Source organism: Centroberyx gerrardi, chromosome 11 (assembly GCF_048128805.1).
Source record: "Centroberyx gerrardi isolate f3 chromosome 11, fCenGer3.hap1.cur.20231027, whole genome shotgun sequence".
In the NCBI taxonomy this organism is placed as follows: domain Eukaryota; kingdom Metazoa; phylum Chordata; class Actinopteri; order Beryciformes; family Berycidae; genus Centroberyx; species Centroberyx gerrardi.
Genome location: NC_136007.1, coordinates 24,539,680 through 24,558,106, shown reverse-complemented (window position 1 = coordinate 24,558,106; position 18,427 = coordinate 24,539,680). Strand labels below are relative to the sequence as shown.

Below are 18,427 nucleotides of genomic sequence, written 5' to 3'. Positions count from 1 at the left end.
CATTTGTTAGCCATGCTAGTGCAAGTCAAAGGGGCATGGGGCCAGTGTTAGCTAGCGAGCTGTCTTTTCTGTAGGAGGGTGAATTACTCTTCAGTTTACAAATGTTAGCTTCAATGGGCTCAATGGGCTCAGAAGAAAACCTTTATCCCATGTATTCCCACATGTAGCTACCTGGTAAAGCACTATTCATTTTATTTTTCCTGTGCGTCTAGACTAGAGAAACACTCTCTTGCCTAGCAAGCTAACAACCTTTCCATAAGAAACTGGATGTATATATATATTATATGTACTCAATGTATTGTAAGCCATGTATTTACTCATTTTTAAAGTGTGACATTCTCCTTCTCATCACATCCCCCAAAACAAGGTCAGTGGTAATTAACTGCATGTCCAGCATATTACCAGAGAAGGCTGGAGTTACAATTTCACTTTCGCACATAAGCTGTGTCCAGTTACTTTAATTATTTTAACAAAATTCTTGTAAGCCTAGGATAGGTGTGGTAGGTGACAACCATAGCACCTTTTCCTCTCCTCCTACTGTATCAATGTACCCTTATAAAAAAGAACTATAGTAATCCTATGATAAATTTCACAATCACACTATGAATATTACTGTGATACCACAGGCGATAAAAAAATACCATTAAGTATGATAAGTACACTGTTAACTCGCTATTGAGCACCACAGACACAGCACAAGTCCCTATAGGAATATTCAAGATTTTGAGTTAGGGTGTATCACTGTACAGCTCCACCCATCCCTGTGATTGTTATTATAATGACTCAGTGTTTTGTCACCCAGTCCTTCCTCCTTTCTTTCAGCACTGAAAGTACCTAAAGTGCTCCCAAAGTCTTAAGATTGTAATCTGTGATGTCATATTGATGCATAGCCTGAAATAGCTCCATTAGCAGCCTGGGAGACTGACTTTGTAGACTCATACAATGTCTGCCTGTACTTTTACATCTAAAGGAAATTTAGATGATAGTAAGGCTATTAGTTCCATTCCAGAAAATATACCCTTATCTGCGCCCCAAAATCATCCTTGTTACCATTAGGCTCACCTTGTACCTCTTTTACAAATCATTGTCTATGGAGCCGTGTATTGGTGTAAAAATCACAGATTAGGAGGCAAAGTAGACTCTTCTCATTTCTGGCTACGGGAGATAACGGTTAATGTTTAGTTATAGGGACAAAGCTGTACTAGACCAGGGGAATAACATTTTTCAAAGCTGAACATGAGTGGTATAAAGTAATATGGTACTAATAATGATGCGATACTTTATTGAGCCACACAGGGAAATTCTCTTTTCACTTTCCCCCTCCACAGGGAGGTCAGAGGTCACAGTCAGCTACAGAACAGCAGCCCTGGAGCTGGTAGGGATTCAGTGTTTTACTCAAGGACACTTCAGCACAGCATATGCTTGCCAAAACAGGGACTGGAACCACGGGGTCCTCTCTGGTTGAAGGGCGGAGTCCGTACTCACCACGCCACCCTGCTGCCCCAAGTGCATTCCCCCCGTTAAGTATAGCTGTGTGCTGTCGGAGGCCAAGACAGTGTTGTCACCGAGCGGCCATAGTGTAATGGGCACTGCAAGCCGACACCTGATTGACCAGTGGACACATGACTACAATGTAAACAAAAAGTGGAGGAGCGACTCAGCCCATGGATCCTGTAAATATATTCTCAGCTGTCAATACAGTGGAGTAATATTTGATAATGGGTTCACTTTTGTTCTTATCATGATGCCAGCCACTACACACTGCAAAACATCCCAGATTAGAATAAATTTGACTTTAACTTTAATCCCTCATCGGCTTTTCATTAGCTTTATTTTACTGTGAAATCATAGATCACTTGGAGAGCACAAAAATTGCTACTGAAAACTGCTTATTCATTTGTGAATGTTGCTTTCCAGGTTAAATTACGCATATCTGAATGTGGCTATGATGCCACCATTTCCACCTCCACAATGCGCTTTGTAATCTTTTTTGTATCACAATATATTGTACGACGATATAGCTGTTACACGTCAATATCCAATGTAGTGCAGTGGACAAATCTAGCATGGACACATGCAGAATCCAACAGGGTGAGTAGGATAAGATGCTAGTTAATTGCATTAAAATTGGAAGTAACTGTACCAAAACATTTTACATTCACATTTTAGGCATTTAGCTGGCACTCCTAACTAGAGTGACACACAATGAGTGCAACAGTTGAATAACCTTAAATTCCGAGAGCACCAAAATTACATGCAACAAAGAGCAAGGAGTGCAAAGGTCAAGGCTACACAGTAGTTCCCTCGCAATATTCCTGTGGCCATAGAACAATCCATCTGAAACCACCAGCTGATGCAATCTAGTTTACGACAGTATTGCCAGTAGTATATAGTCTGCTCTATGTAGTATATCTGTAGTAAAGGCTGCTCTGCGTCCCATGTATGGCAACAGCTAGGTTCTGATCATGCAGTAGAACGCAGCTTGATATCAGTATTTAACTCTCAAATGCATTCTGTGACAGCTGGCAAACTTGTTCAATTATTGATGGGACAGTCTATTGAAAAAGGTGAAATTCACTTTAGCCTCAACACTCAGCTGAAAAACATTTGCAGGGGGCTGCCATTGGTTCGCTGTCCCTTTAAATAACTTTAAGACCTTTTTTCTCTTCTCTACCTCCCTCCCCCGAGGTTTATCACACTGTGACTCTTCTCTCTCTCTCTCTCTCTTTCTTCCTTCTTTCTTTCTTTCTCTCTCTCTCTCTCTCTCTCTCACACACACACACACACACAAATGCGTGTGTGTGCATGTGTGGCTGGCAACTACAAAGCAGTTAACCAAGCATCTCTTGGCTCTGTGCAGAGAGAATAAGACACTCTCATTACTGCCCTTAAAAAGCTCTTGCCCTCACAAAATCCACTGTAGACCCAGACACCAGTGCAGAAAGTCACAGGAAAGATTCAAGGAGTTAAAGGTTACTTTTTCCCCTTACAACTCAATTCTGTGTGGTGTGTGAGTGAGTGAGTGTGTGCGTGTCTGTGGTTGATGGTTTTCTGCCCCCCCCCCCCCCCCCGTTCCCCTTTCCTGTTCCTCTTTAATGTCACAGGGCTGGCTCATATGACCTTGAGCGGCAGCGTTGGCACGGCAAGAGCGAGAGCTGCCTCGCCTGCGGGCGCCCTTGAACTGGATCTGCAAGACAAAAAAAACCTTCACGCGGCCTGATAGACATCTCAGACCCCCACCTCCCCACCCCTCCGCCACCAACCCCCCGCTCCCTCTATCCTCCCTCTTTCTCCCCAGCTCTTTTATTCAATCTACGCCACTCCTTATCTGTTCCCCCTGGTGGGAAGAGATTTATCAGGATGCTGTATCTTTAACCTCTCTATCAGACTGAGATAGAGACAGAATTTCAAAATGTCTGACCGGCCTGTGCGGATTTATTTTTAAACCACCACCTCCTCCTCCTCCTCGCTCGAGCCCTATGCCATTTCAGGACGGGGGCTGAGGGGGGAGGGGGGGGGGGGGGGGGGGGGGGGGTTTGGAATACACCTGTGTGATGAGATGGCCGTCCACTCCAGAGATGTTGTTTACGTATGAGGAAATTCCCGCTCTGCCCTGAGCCATTGGCACACAGTGACCCGGAGCTTCAAAACAAATATCCCAGTCTCTGTTCCAAGGATGAGCGTCGGCTTACCGGCCAATCGAGCCTCTCTGAGACTTAGAGAGGGGCGGCGCCTCGGAGCCAGTGTTTTGACAGGTTGATGATGACCTGCTGGGTCCAGATGAAGAGCTCTGATTTACCTACGTAAACACCGCGGTCCATAGTCCAAAGTGTGGCTCTCTGCTGCCAAACTCTGCTCTCGCATGAGAACGGAGCATAGCCTACTATAAAAGCACAAAGATGGCTTTTATCAGCATGCAAATATTGCAGCACCCTCCCTTTGACTGCGAATCAGGCCACCGAGGTTCAAGTAATAGAGTAAATATTTGCAGTCGCGCTGTTAGACGCGATGTGTTCAATACATGAGCGGTGTGAAAATTCATAACAGACTTGTTTTTTTTTTACATAACACACACATAGACGGCACAATAGTGTGTGCAGAGGAGTATATAAGAGGGCGAAACAGTGACAGGCCTAGCCCCCCTACCGGCTCTCTTCATGCCTGACCTTTCAGAACTGTAATGTTATCACATGTCATACGCAGGCCTGCTGGAAACCATCTGCTAAAGGCGCTGTGGTGGCTCCCTCTCATAAAAAACAAAACAAAACACAGCACTGGCTGAAGTGGCCGAGTACTGGTTCTGACTGGTTTACCGCTCAGCATGTCTCACCTTCACACACACACACACACACACACACACACACGCGCGCATAAACGTAGCCAGACGGACGGTGACATGCAAACGCCCCCTCAGAGACTGTTGTTGAGCGACACGAGCCATGAGCAGTCTCCTCAATTAGCGTTAAGGGGCTTTCGCACAGAGATGTAAAGTTCTGAGGCTAAGAATAACATTAGACAGGTCTGCTGCCCCGACAGCAGCGAGGCTATGGAGCTGTGGCACTGAGGCGCTGAGGAGAGCCCGGTGTCTGTACCAACCAGAGCCTCGCTGCTAATCCGATCCCCCGCCATGTTTAGCCCCACCTCGGGATATTATGTTATGTTTGTTAGTGTGACACCTTGGCTAATAAGGTTGTTTTTACAGAGAGCGAAACCAATCTGATTAACATTAGCCAGGACTGATATAGGGGAAGAGGAGTGACACAACCGCTAATGAACCCTGTGTTTTATTCGCTGTGAAATCCCTCTCATCAAAAAAAAAAAAAGAAAAAGTTGTTTTCATATTGGGGAGATGGGTGTGCTGAAATATTAACAGGCCTACTATAGACACACACGCCCCCAGTAGAGCCAAAAAGACTCGGGTGTGGAGGCACCACAGTGTCCTGCGAGATTCATTACAGGCAGATTTGTTCCACATAGTGAAATATGAGTGAGCTCTACTGTCTGAAAATTGAATTGCTCCATAAGCAGACCCCAACACGAGAGTAAGCCCCGATTTTCACTTCTGAGGTCCTAGCTCACTAGAACAGCCACAGCAACCCAGTGTTTATCCCGCTTTGTCTGTCTGAGACACACTGGAAGACACAAAGGATATGAAACGACTAGCGACGGCGGCGGGCCATGTGAAATCAATATCAAAAATATATGGTGACTGTGGATAATTTCTTCCCCGGGGCTGGAACATAATATGCCAGGAATCAACATGGGCAAAAGTCACCCGCTACTCCTTTTCACATAACATCACTGATCTTCCTAGTTTAGCCAGCATTGCACTGAGATTAGGGCTGCCTTGCATGTACTTTTAGAGTAGATTAGTTTACCAGCACAACAGTATATATGTCCACTAGCAAGTAATCATGCCAAGTTAAAACAAGTCTCCCATAAGCGAAGCGTATTTTTTTTTAGTGCTTGATATCTTATAATAGGTCATACAAGCAAATTATCTGTTCATGTGTATCTGGCTTTGGCACAGATGATATGCAATCAGCACAGAATTCAGCGCAGCTGAATAAGCATCTGCATTGCTCATTTCTAAACCACAGTTGAACTTGGTACAGTAAATAACCTGACCTGAATAAAGTGGAGCAAATCCGGGAGAAAGTGGGCTATATTTAGAAAATAGCAACCCGTGTGTCAGAGAAAGAGAAATGTGAAAAGATCCTTTACTTAAAAGCGTGTGTGGCTTGGGCTTTGAGCTTGTCAGGTCTGACTGCAGTAATCAAACGCTATTACTGGAGACTGAGAGGGGAAGAGAGGAACTTATAGGAGGTGGCAGTGCTTCAGAGACTCCTGCGCTACTGTAAGCCTTATATGTGTGTGTGTGTGTGTGTGTGTGTTTTTGATGTGTGGAGCTGGGGAGTGAGGAGAGACCTCAGTGCTCAGCTTGGGGCGTATAATCTATGGTTCATTTGCAGCTTTTCTCCCCAGTATGACAAGCCGTTTACAAGATGTAGCCTCTGCTGCTGACCCAGTTCTGAGTGGCTGCGTCTCGCGACAGGGCCCTGCCTCCCCATCAGGCCCTGCTCCTCGTCTAACTGACGATAACTCCGCCACCCTCTGCCTCCGTGAACTGTGGGAAAAAAAAAAATAGGTCGCCCTGACCCACTTTTCTTTCTTTTTTTTTTCTTCCTCCCTAAGATCGTGCAAGGAGTTCTGCAGAGCATGATCGAGGGAGACAGTAAAAGGGAGAGAGAGAGAGAGAGGGAAACAAAGGAAGAAAAGAAATACAAAAAAAAAAAAAAAAATAGACAGACTCAGAGACTACTCTGATGAGCCGCGGCATTTTGGCATTGTGTTCCTGTGGCCTTTGGAATAGAAGCGACCCTTATCAGCTGGCCTGTATGTACGGCAAAAATCCTCCCACGCCTTAATACAACAACTGCTCCCGAGGTTGAACACCCATCTACAGGCTTCACCAGCCCCCCACCCGCCACCCACGTCTACCTCTCCTCCTCCGAGGTGGCCATTACCTCATGTGTTACTCAGAATGCTAAATGGGACCCTCTGCCTTATTTAAACACAGACATACACGCTGCTTTTCGCAGTCATTTAACACCCGTGAAGGTATGACATGTCATCCAGTCAGAAAAATTATGAGCGTTTCTAGGCTGGGGGAGGCATCACGGGGCTAGCTGAGCCGGAGCTGCCCTAATGCCCGGTAGCATGACACTGGCCCCAGTGAATGCCACTGTGTGGGTTAGGACAGCTCATGATATATCTCCGATCACGCACGGGGCTCTCATGCAAACCCTTCCTTCATTAAGCTGCGCTCACTCATGCATTGCTTCTGTAATCCCTCCATACATTAGCTATGGCTCTCCTGGACTGGCACGTTCTTCTGGCGACAGCTGAGAGCTGCGTTCATGTATAACAGAACTATCTGTATCAGCGGCAGAGGCCCGTTCGAAACCATTGTAAAAATACCCAATCAACGCACACCTTTGAATGCATAATAGCTCATTTAAATATTAATGTGCCAACCGAAAATTATCACTCACTCCGGCGCTTACGTGTCGCTTAGCAACCTTTGTTTAGCTATTGTCCAAGAGCTATAGTGTTAGGCGCAAGAGTGACATTTAATTATTATTATAAGACTTAGTGAACATTTGCATTCTACCTTTGGTATGGTGCGTTATCACCATTGTATAAAAGCAATAAGCCACTTGATGCTGTGCTTTACAATGATTTTACACTTGGGTTAGCTTCAAGTCTACCAATACATCTTCTAAACCGACTATAAACCACAGCATCTCATGGCTTATTGCTTAAATTCAACTTTAGAATTGTATTCCCAGTTAAGTTAAAAATTCGGTTTCACAAACCCCCTCATAGATGGATTGTCAGGTATACTGGCCGAGTCCAGAGTTCGCCGTACATTAGCGTGCCTTATGTTAGCACCCCAGTGTCAAACTGAGTGTGCCCATACAGGAACATTAGTCCCACCAGATGCTAGCTACTCCATGTGGTTGTGTGTGTACTGATTTGCATTAGCCACTGCTTGACACTCTGCTTTTAAAAACCAGAGGAGGGTTGACCCGCTGCTAAACTCTCACCAGCCGAGTGCTAAGCCTCTGCGTGCTAATGGTGACCTAGTGCACACAGACATGTTGGTGCCTCAGAGACGAGTCATGAAGCCCGCTGCTCCACTTTCCTCTGCTGCCAGACACGCTTCAGAAAGATGGAGCTATGCTGCATCGTGGGCTCAGATGTGTGAAGAACAGCAAACATGGCCAAAGAGAGAGACAGAGAGAGGGAGAGAGAGAGAGAGGGAGAGAGAGAGAGAGAGAGAGAGAGAGAGAGAGAGAGAGAGAGAGAGAGAGAGAGAGACACAGAGAGAGAGAGAGAGAGAAAATGGCCGTTTGGAAAAAGTAGAATAGGGTGTCAGATCTCTTTATTTGGCGGGGGCTGGTGGAGGTTCTAGTTCCTGTTAAGGGGGTGGATGTAGGTCAAGCCCTGCCTCCTCATAAGCACCAAGGTCAACGCTGAATGGAAGGGCAGGTGGCTTAGAGAGAAAGAGGCCCTGGATAAACCACATTCGTCTGGCTCTTGTGCCAGCGCCAGCCCCAGACGTGTAAACACAGTTACACAAGCACACAGCTCCTCTGTGCTAACCCTAGGTGTGTGTATGTGCGAATGTGTGTGTGTACAAAGAGATCATACGGGTTACACAAGCTTTGCTTTAGCTTCCATTACTTTTTATAACCCAAACTAGGCTTCCCTTAAAAATACTTGCGACGCGAGTTAGCGACACTTGTGCTACCGCTAGTGCTGTCCCTTGACATAAATACAGTTACACAACAGGAGCACCTCTGATGGGCTAAGGCTGAGCACGGACATGAAAATCTAAATTATACAAGCTATGGGTTACTCTATGGCGCTCCTCTCCTCTGTATGTGTGAACTAGGGGTGTAACCAGGCACGCAGCAATTGATATCTGATTTCCAAATGTCAAATCCTAGCAGGTGATCACCTTTACTTCAGTTCTGTCTAACGAGAAAACGTTCTGTGCATAATCAAGCAAGCATATGAGGTCCTGCGTAGCTCAGTGGGGACAGCACTGCACTAACAGTGCCACGTTTTGGGGTTTGATTCCCACTGGGGTCAGCCATGCTAAAAGGCACTTTGGATAAAAGTGTCCAAGTCTGGCATGTTATGTTATGAACCAAACCAATCTTAAAAAAAAAATCTCTATTTGTCAATTTGAACTTGGTTGTAAAGGTAAAGTCAGTCTAAAGTCTAAAAGTGGGAAGATTACACTGAGTTGGACAAATGCATGACAAATTGTAGCCTACAATAATGGAAGTAGTCTTCTATATGCCTTATTCCTCCGGGCAAATGATCAGTCGATCAGTTAGTTTAATTACAGGGGAAGTATGACTTGGCCTGCTTTTAATAACAGCGCAATGAGATGAGAAGCACAGAACTTGAGTATTTTGTGACATCTGGCTCCATGAAGAGCAAAGAGACAGCACATCCCTGTGAAAACTAGACTGGAAATTAGTCTTCACTGCTCCATTTATTTGACTGGAACCCTACATGCAGCCTGGATGCCTTTCAAGTTAGATGTTACGCTCATATCAATGGGTAGGATAGCTTCAAAAATCACAAGCTAAGTTTTTTATGGTTATCTCATCTTAGAACTTGCAGTAGTTTCACTGACGACAGTATGGGGCAGTTTACCGAATTCAACAGGAAACCGACTTTTCTTTTGCTGTTTTCAATTCCTTAGTATTTTGATGTTGCAAAGCTTTGTAAAGGCACAAATTACAGATTACAGTTACTGTCACCACTCCACAGATAGACAACAGCTACTGCGGCTTTTCTTAGGACTGACACAGAAAAGATATGCACATGAGGAAGTGGGTATATTTACGGTACATGATATACTACGAAAACCCAAACAGTCATCCAACTGGGCCAGTTCACTGAGTACATTAACTTTTTTAGTGTTACTTGGTCATGATAAATGAAGTACGAAGTCACACTGACATTTTATATCACAACACATGCCTTGTGTAACATAACATAATATAACATGGAGGAAACAGTGCCTCTCATTGCCTGTCAAAATCTCCAACTATACTGGAAGTGCCGAAAAGACAAGGGAGAGCACGATATTATGGAAAAGTGAGAAGTGACACTTTAATCTAATGATTGCCTCCTTTGCAGAAATGCTGGAGTTTGGCTGGGATGTGCTAATGTGGTGTTAACAAAGGGGGCCGCGATCCTTATTCACCCAGCCATATGGTAAACATATCCAGGGGGCAGAAATGTTAACATACTAGCATAAAAATACTCTGAAGCAGAGACACCAGTGAGCTCTAAAGTGAGCCAGTGAGCCAGCGTGGTTTAAACAGTGGGGCAGCTGTAGGGAGTGAGTGAAGGCAACTGCAATAACACGAATCCAAGCAGCCAGCTCACTCCGGACATGAATCACTCTGGCCATGAACCGACCTTTCCCTGACATATGCTGGTATCAGTGATTGAGAGTTGAGATGATGACTAAACCTGCTCAGTCCGCCGCCACAATGAAACAGCGTGGAACTTGTGGCCTGCCATTCCCAAATACAGATAAGGGCAGGGATCATTCGAGCCACGCAGCTCGCTCTGACACGACCTCGACCCCGCTTGACCTTGCAGTGATTACCCAATCGGATGACGGCCCCTCCAGCTGCGTGCTTGCCTGTGGCGAGTGTCCCCGCCCCCTTTCCCCTGCCCTCTTAGACATACAAGGATGGGAGCGAGGGTAGGGGGGTGAGGTGGGGTGAAGGGTGTCACATGATTGGATCTCCTTCTGGAGAGTTACTTAAAAAGCCTCCTCAGCAATCAGGTCAAGGTCATGCTCTAGTGTTAATGCCAGGAAAAGAGAGAAGAGTGTGTGTGCGTGTGAGGATGGGGGGGCCGCACAAAGACAGATAAGAGGGAGGAGGGGTAACATGGTGCTCCTCTATATGTTCAGCAGTCCTGGGTCCTTGATAACTTGAAAACACAAGCTGTGATTCTATTAACTGTATTAATCTTCCTGCTTAGTGGACACTTTTATTCAAAGTCACTTACACGATTATCGCTCTTGCACATCTCTTTCCATTTCTACAGCTGGATATTTACTGGAGGAATCCAGGTTAATTGCCTTTGCTCAAGGGCAGAGGGTGAGCGGAGTATGAGCCAGCAATCTTCTGGTCACCAGTCCATTTTCCCTAAGTAATAGGTCATATAGCCGCCTCAAGTCATCCGCCCGGCGCTCTCCATCTCCTCTCAAATGGCCTCCCTAGCGCTGGGTGCCTTATAACAGTTATGAGAAAGCTGTGCCTCTGACCCACAGCCTTTCAGTCTGTTTACCGAGCTCTGGTAAGGATGTACTGAATAACGCCACCTCACTAATGGATTCACAAGTGGGCTGGAGGTTCACAATAGGACAGCATGTTTCAGAAATTCAAGAGACCACTTTCAGTAAAAGAGGGGGTTGGGGTTATGCCAAACTTCCTCAGCCCTTACTTGGGAGTGTGTGTGTGTGGGAGGGGGGGTATTCATTTGGCACTTAGTTGGCCATGTGTTATATTATATTGATTCAAATTGCAACGACTCATTTATCTATTTATTGACAAATTTAAAATACAGTGGGAGATTTACATGGGAATCTGCAAAGTCGTACAAGGTGTGTTGCTGCCACAAACTATAGCTCTACAGCAACGCCAAGCACAGCCAACTCTGCATGTTCAGAAGACAGCTTCAAATGGACTGTGACTTTATATGAAACTCTAGTCCAGCTGACGAATCGTCCAAGCTCGGAACAACGTGCAAAAACAATCAGATCTACAGTTTTCGGGGGAATTAGGTGACATTCCTGTAGTGGAAACCAGGCTAATGTGTTGAAGATCTCTCTGAACTCGTACAGCTCCTACTCTCCACGGCCACCCGCACAGGTCCCTTGTTGCCGAGCAACGATTCAGCTCATCACTAGAAGCCAAAAAGTTACACAATTACAGTTCAAGCTGAAGAGGATTTGGGGTGTGCAGAATATAACATCATTCAGCGAATTGTTTCCAAACTATATAAGACGTGTGTCTAAAATAGCAGCTAGGGAAACCCCAGCCCTTGCATGGCCTGTGCGTTTTTTTTCCCACCTATCCTGCAAAGCCATATGACTCGGATTTCGGCCAACCAATGTAAGTGTCATGCAGGTACACTGACAATAACCCAAATGCTGACTGAATGGTGCATGTGAACTCTGCAGTGCTGCTGGGCTGGTGGCACACAAGGGCAACTCTGAGGGACAAAGTTTTATGATGCTTAAATTTCCCCGAACATGACCCTTCTCGCGATGGAAATAAATCTCCGAGGCACAACCTCACAGCATATACTGCATATGCATCCCCTGCAAACCCCCCCCGCCCCCCCCCCCCCCCCCGTCGTCCTGTGCAATATATCCATCATTCATTCATAAATTCTGAAAACTCCTCTTTAGTTAATTGCCTGGGAAAATTTAATTTCAAACGAAAGCTTTTAAAAGAGAAAGATATAATTAAGTTGCAGGGATCTCTCTGCCCCCTCCTTGTCCAGGGGGGCCAAGGGGACATGTGCTGCGCGGCGTGCAGCTCTGCACTGCACTGCTCGGTGTCAGGGAAGTCATACGCCCATGTTTAAAGCAGAACGTTACGTAAAGCCTCCCCCTCTGCACAGGCTTACTGCACCAGACGCTGAGTCCTTGCCTGGGCTGCTCAAGGTTCCCAAAAGGACAGGCTGCTAAGAAGTTGGGAAGGACGGGGCCCTGTGATAGGCTGCAAAGGGAGGGGGGGGGGGGGGTGGGGGTGGGGGTGGGGGGGGAGCCGCTGCCTGTGACAGCCTTGGACTTTGAATTCAGCGCCAGACAGGCTCATGCATCAATCCCTCAACTTACAAAGACAAGCCACTAACCTTGACGAGGCCAGGGACTCTTCAGGAATGAGTGGCATTTTCACTTAGCCCCGGCTTCTCCCCCTGCACTCCAGCCACATAACCTGGTTAAAATAAGACACAGTTGAATAACAGCCAACCTGAGTCTCCAGAAATCCTGCTGCATTTCAAGCATTGTAATTGGACTTTGCGACCTGTTGTTCTAACCTTCCACCCTTAGGCTTCTTAGAGCACACTAGGGACATATGAAATAATACAATTGGGCCCACGCAAATAGCATTTAGTACACAAGGTGCAGTAGCCTTGTCAGATGCCACTAAGCTGTTTTGTTTGAGTGAGGCATGACGTAAGCTGATGTGAATCCATGCTTGCAATGATCAAGGACGGTATTATCGCACTCTGAATTATGTACAATTCCAACAACGATGCCAACTCTTTCTAAGCCATCTTTATGCAGTCCATGCCCCTGTAAATCAAGGCAGACACTCTACCACATGTACATACAGGCTGGGTATGGCTCTTATCTATGAGCGTCTGTCCTCATTCTCTTTGCAGCCCGCCCACTCTGTCACGCCAGTGACATTGCCCTGCTTGTGGCAAAGCAGAGACCTTCCCCTTGTCTGACTGCAGCATCCTGGCAGCACACTCACCACAATGGTAGAGAAACCTTCCTACTGCACCTCTACAGCCCGGGGGCAGCAGCTCTGCTACAGGAGCGAGAGAGGGAGGGATGGAGGGAGGGATGGAGGGAGGGAGTCAGTTCCACTCCGCTCCTCTGTTGTGACCACACCAGCCCAGCCAGGGAAAGAGTCAGTTCCTCTCACGTCACCCAGGAGGTCTGCTGCTCCTCGCTACATCTCCTCAGCCTTTACTTAATGTATCAGAGGAGAGGGCGAGTAGAGATTCAGTGTTGTGCCGGTAGGCCGGTACCACAGAACAAGGTAGCTCTGTGCTCTTTCCCTGCTCTGCTTCATTGATCGGCACAGTTAGGCTCCACAGCTGTTGTTTTTGAAACAGACCGATGCTTCACGTGGGTGACGTGTAATTTATCTGACCCGCAATATCTTTCTCCTTCAGTCTCCCTCTCCCCCGTCTCCCTTTCCCTCCCATTTTGTGAGCGATTTCAGCGAAGTCTAAATAATTCACGGCAATTGCAATCAGCAACGATCAATCGGTGGCGATAATTGAGGGGCCTGTCATTGCACCAAGGCCAAGGTGAAGCGCCAGGCTGAGGCGAGGAGAGGAGAGTCGGAGGTGAGGGTGAAGGAGGAGGAGGAGGAGGACGGGGGCGGGGGTAGCCATTCAACAGATGAGCTCTGGCCAGTATAGCTCTCAGGGGTTGCGTCGGAGGCGTCCATCTTTCTTCCATCCATTTCGTCATCCCAGCCCACATCCAGGAGCGATGGCTGTAAAGACGCATTTAGCAGTTCCTGCCTTGTCATCAAAATGAGCCCCACTGACTTTGGTTGCCTTCTGTTCATGACAGAAGCACCAATAGGAGCCAGGGCGATTGTCAATGTAGTGAGATGTAGGAAACACTGTTGGTGTTAACTGAGAGCTCATACTCAACACTACCTACTTAAACAATGCACAGTGGGAATACACCAACACTACCAACACAATGATCTCATTCAATAAAGCAGCATCAACATCAGTAGTCATTTGCCTTGTTTTCCGAAGCGGTTTCATTCTTCGGGTGTGCTAGTGGCAATAAACTTCTAAATATTCTCAAAGAGTAGACTCAAAATGCCTTCTAATCAGTAAGCAGCATGAGTGTTCAGATGCCCCTTTTTGTATCTGCCTCACTAATTCAGAATTGGATTTGAATAGTGTAGCTCCAGTGGCAATTTTAGTGGTAATATTCTTGTATATTCTGTTTAGTTTTTTGACTTCCATTTCGTTGGCTTCAGTTATCAGTTATATTTCAGTCACATCATCAACTAGTCTATGTTTAGACTTCTTAATCCTTCAAAACTTGACATTTTAGTCTAGTCTTCATTACATCCATTTGAGACATTTTATTTCCCCGTTTCATGCAATCTGGACCCGTCTTGATATAAACACTTGCTTGTATAATACTATAATCTTTGCGTGTTCCTTGCAAGTGTGAAATCCAGTGAGGGACGAGAGGTGTGGAGCAGGCAGAGAGAAAAGTCAGGATACTAAGCTGTGCTTAAATCTGCCTAATAGTAAAAGACACTGAAAATTGATCATTTCAAACAGCTTCATCAAACAGAATGTCAGCTAGGCTCTTAGTGAATTTTTATCTTGTCAGTTTCACAACAACAAAAATAAATCATTTCAGTCTAGTTGTTTGAATTTTACGGTGCCTAGTTTTCATGTTGCGGTGTAATTTTCTGCCAAATAATATTATCAGTAGTGAGTATTATTAGCAGCAGTGAGTGTCCACTGAATAAACAAGCAAAGAAGAGAATGTATAATAATGCTTTGGCTTAGTGTATGCTCCACAAAAATAGTATGGGTCCCAAATGATTGGAGAAGCAAGCTTGTGACCAGAGGGTCCCTGGTTTGAGTCCTCAGACTGGCTCAGGAAGTATGGGCATGAAACTAGATGAGAAATGCTCCTCTATTCCTCAACATCTACTGTCAAAGTGCCCTTGAACAATGTTCAGTGGCCAACAACACAAGTGCTGGGCAGCTCCCAGGTCTATAATAAATCAAAAACTCTGCAGTAAATGCATGACACCTGTTTTGGTAGATTGCACATTAGTTTGTTTTTTTGCTGAGTATCTCAGCAGTCATAAAAAGAGTGATGCCACCCTCAGTTTTGTCTGTCCTCCATCTCTTTTGCTATTCTGACAGATATTCAAACAGTGGGGTTTGATAGTTGGCACAATGGTAGTAGGAGGGGGCAGGGAGGCTGTTAGCAGAGATAAGTGCAAGGGCAAGTACTCCTACATCTACAGCATCATCCTGTATAAAAATACACAATTACATCAAAATACCAAAAGGAGAAAGGAACCACTGTGGGCCGCAACGAGCTGTGTGATTCTCAAATTACTCATGCAATGTCAAGATTTGTTTAATAGGGTTGATGACTTTGATGATGTCTTCTATACTGTAGCCAAATACATTAACTATTTAACACAAGAAGCACAGAAACACACCTGCATGTGCACAAACACACACACACACACACACGCACACACACACACACACACACACCTGAAAGCATGCCACTTTCGCACAGCAGCAGTGGTGTTTTGAGGGCAGATAAGATTTGCTGTCATGAAATGCAGCCAGTGGATAAGAGAGTAGACAGAGTGCAGAGTCCAGTCTTGTGACTGTTCAGCAGACCCGACATCATTTGCATTTGGCCATTTGAATGTCCTCTGGTTCTGTTGCAGGCTACTGCACATCACTCAACAGCAGCTCCCTGGACAATAGCAGATGGCTCAGTCAAATGAAGCTACATCCAATACACAGGTTCCATTGAGTTACAGTAGGCTGGCCAGACCACTCATACAAAAGTACTTTTCAAGTGCAACTTCAAAGTTGGGCTATAAATGTGGAGGTTTTAGTTATCTATGGCAACAGAGGACAAGCTGAACTACCTTGAACATCTTGTGTAAGTTCAGGTCAAATAATTAAGCAGCTTAAACGCTCAACAAAAGAAAGGCTAAAAGGCAGACCCCCAGACACAGACGGTATTTAGAACCAGACTTTACAGAAGTTTGACTTTTCTCCACATCACTTCAGTCTGCTATGTCTAATCCACTAAGGTTCTGTGAAACGTAGTGCATGAACTGAACACACCTTTTTTTTCCACATGACAAAAGCCAAACAGGTTTTGTTGTTGCCAGGAAATTTTGTGACCTGGACTATGTGCACCTGAACTAACAGTGCAAACCCTGTAACAAACTTCAGCCCCTGACCTTTTGCCTCTGCACTGATCCATGGTTGCATGAAGCAATAGGACATCTCAGAATAACTGGACACCTACGCAATGGCCATTCAGAAAGCCTCTCTGGCAGTCACTGAAAAGCTTCCGAGTCTTTGAACTCTGAATTATCAAAACAGATCTCAGAGGATGGCAAAATGATGTGACAGGTTGCGAGAGATCAACTTCAACCGACTGCATTTTGGTCTGCAAACTGAACCAACATCCCTCCCAAACTAAAGAGTTCAGCCACTGTAAAATAGGCTGATGGCATTAGACTATTTGAAGTTTTGGGACATGAAGTAGGGAACAAGGCAAAACAAAATGTCCATGAATGAGGATCATTAACAAACCATTGAATCCAGAGCATGGCTGATGATAATTCATTAAAAGGCCAGACTTTGCTTTGATGATGATTCTTACAGCTATTGTAGCAACAGACAGAGTGACAGTGCTTTGCAACATTTTTAACGACCTGTATTGTATTTACTGTACATGGTCAGGGGGTTAGCGCTATTATCACTGAATCCTGAATGAGGCTGCATTGTAAACCAACCCAGCTCAACACGGCACTACAGGGGGCCTACAGGTTTCTGCAAGGCAAATTTAAGACTTATTTCACCCCAAAAATTAGCCTGAAGAGTAAAACAACACAGTGAAGTATGCGTCTGGGCAACCGGGGAAATGTCTCATAAAAGTAGCTAATGCACTGAGGACAAAGCTATATTTTTACGACCTCTGAATCCCTATTTACGACTCGAACTCAACATTTAACCGCATTCAAGGCCTTGAATTTCGATACATTCAAATTAAAGCATTTCAAGACTTTTTAAGGACCAGCACTAGCCTAGTGATTTACAGAGCAGTGCAACTGTGAAGTGTTTCCCATTGGTGGTGCTAAAACTACTCTGGGCTACTTTATAGGAAATTAAGAAGGCTGTCTACTGTATTGAACCGATGTGATGAACTACATTAACTGAAGCTACCACATTACAACTCTTCGGACATGGACAGGCCTACAGTGTGTAATGTAAAGAGGGGGAATCATGTTGTTAAATAGCCATAACCCGTGGTCTGACATTATCGATTCAGTTTCCATAGTGTCAGAGAGGTATGACAGCACAGTAGCCTAAAAATACAGTTAGAAAATTAGCAGGCTGGTTACATTTAATCTAAGAGAAGGTTCTGGTCGTGCTCGATCTATGTGTTTGGATAAAATAACTATCATTTACATTCATTTTACCGAATTATGCAAAAACATAGTCATAGTCTGGGCCTAATTTGCTGGCCACACGGTAGCCAGGGAAATGAAGACAGCGGGTTTTATTACTAAATGACTTTGTATGCTAACACAGAAGGCTATGGCACGGCACACAGGCTGATTTATTCCCCACTTCTTCTTTATGCAGCGTTTTCAGCGCTATATCCATATGCGCCTCTGCTCGCCTTTCGACACACAAACAGCCCTTCCTATCTTCGAAAAAACACGAAATAATCTGGTATAATCCTCGACACCCCATCCCATAAAGGCACCCGTGTCATTTTTTTTACCCCCGGTGGTTATAATTTTGCTGATATTACAGTGCATTTATCTCTAGCACGTAGATCCCCTACCTGCGTTGTCCACCCCACAGTCAGCCGGAGAGGCGCATCGTTATTATTCGACAGGAGGAGGCAAATCCAATGAAAAAGGTCGCATCAGTCTTGACAGTTTTGGCAGGAAATAAAAAAAAAACGGTGAGATTGCCTGTAAAATTAAAAATTTAGTTCCAAAATGCCTCGGGTTTTTGTGCGACTGTGACCGAGCCGTGGTGTGTAGCGTGCAGTCTGTGGGAATTGTTTATTCTCGGAGTCCCCTCGCTGTGGAGAAGTCAGCAGAGAGCTACACTCCTCCTCCTCTGCTGGCTGACACCACCCTTAAAGGAACAAGCTGCACACTGCTACTGCTCCTGTGCCATGGACTGTATGTGGAATAATAATAGCCTAATAAAAAAAAATTATAATAACAATAACAATGCACATATATTAGTATTTTTTATATTTGTATTGATTCATATATTTTATGTATTAATTATT

General features: G+C 45.2%; 1 protein-coding gene across 2 annotated transcripts in view; it reads right to left on the bottom strand.

The window, feature by feature from the left end:
* Positions 1–18,181, bottom strand: part of nrip1b (nuclear receptor interacting protein 1b) — a 36,610-nt gene extending 18,429 nt beyond the window's left edge. The window contains exons 1-2 of one of the 2 annotated variants that reach the window (XM_071898385.2): positions 17,966–18,181; positions 12,472–12,554 (exon numbers count right to left, since the gene is read on the bottom strand). The gene's annotated coding sequence lies outside the window, so the exon portion shown is untranslated. The remainder of the gene's footprint in view (positions 1–12,471; positions 12,555–17,965) is intronic. The other variant, XM_071898386.2, reaches the window with a different exon arrangement.
* Between the last annotated feature and the right edge of the window lie 246 nt (positions 18,182–18,427).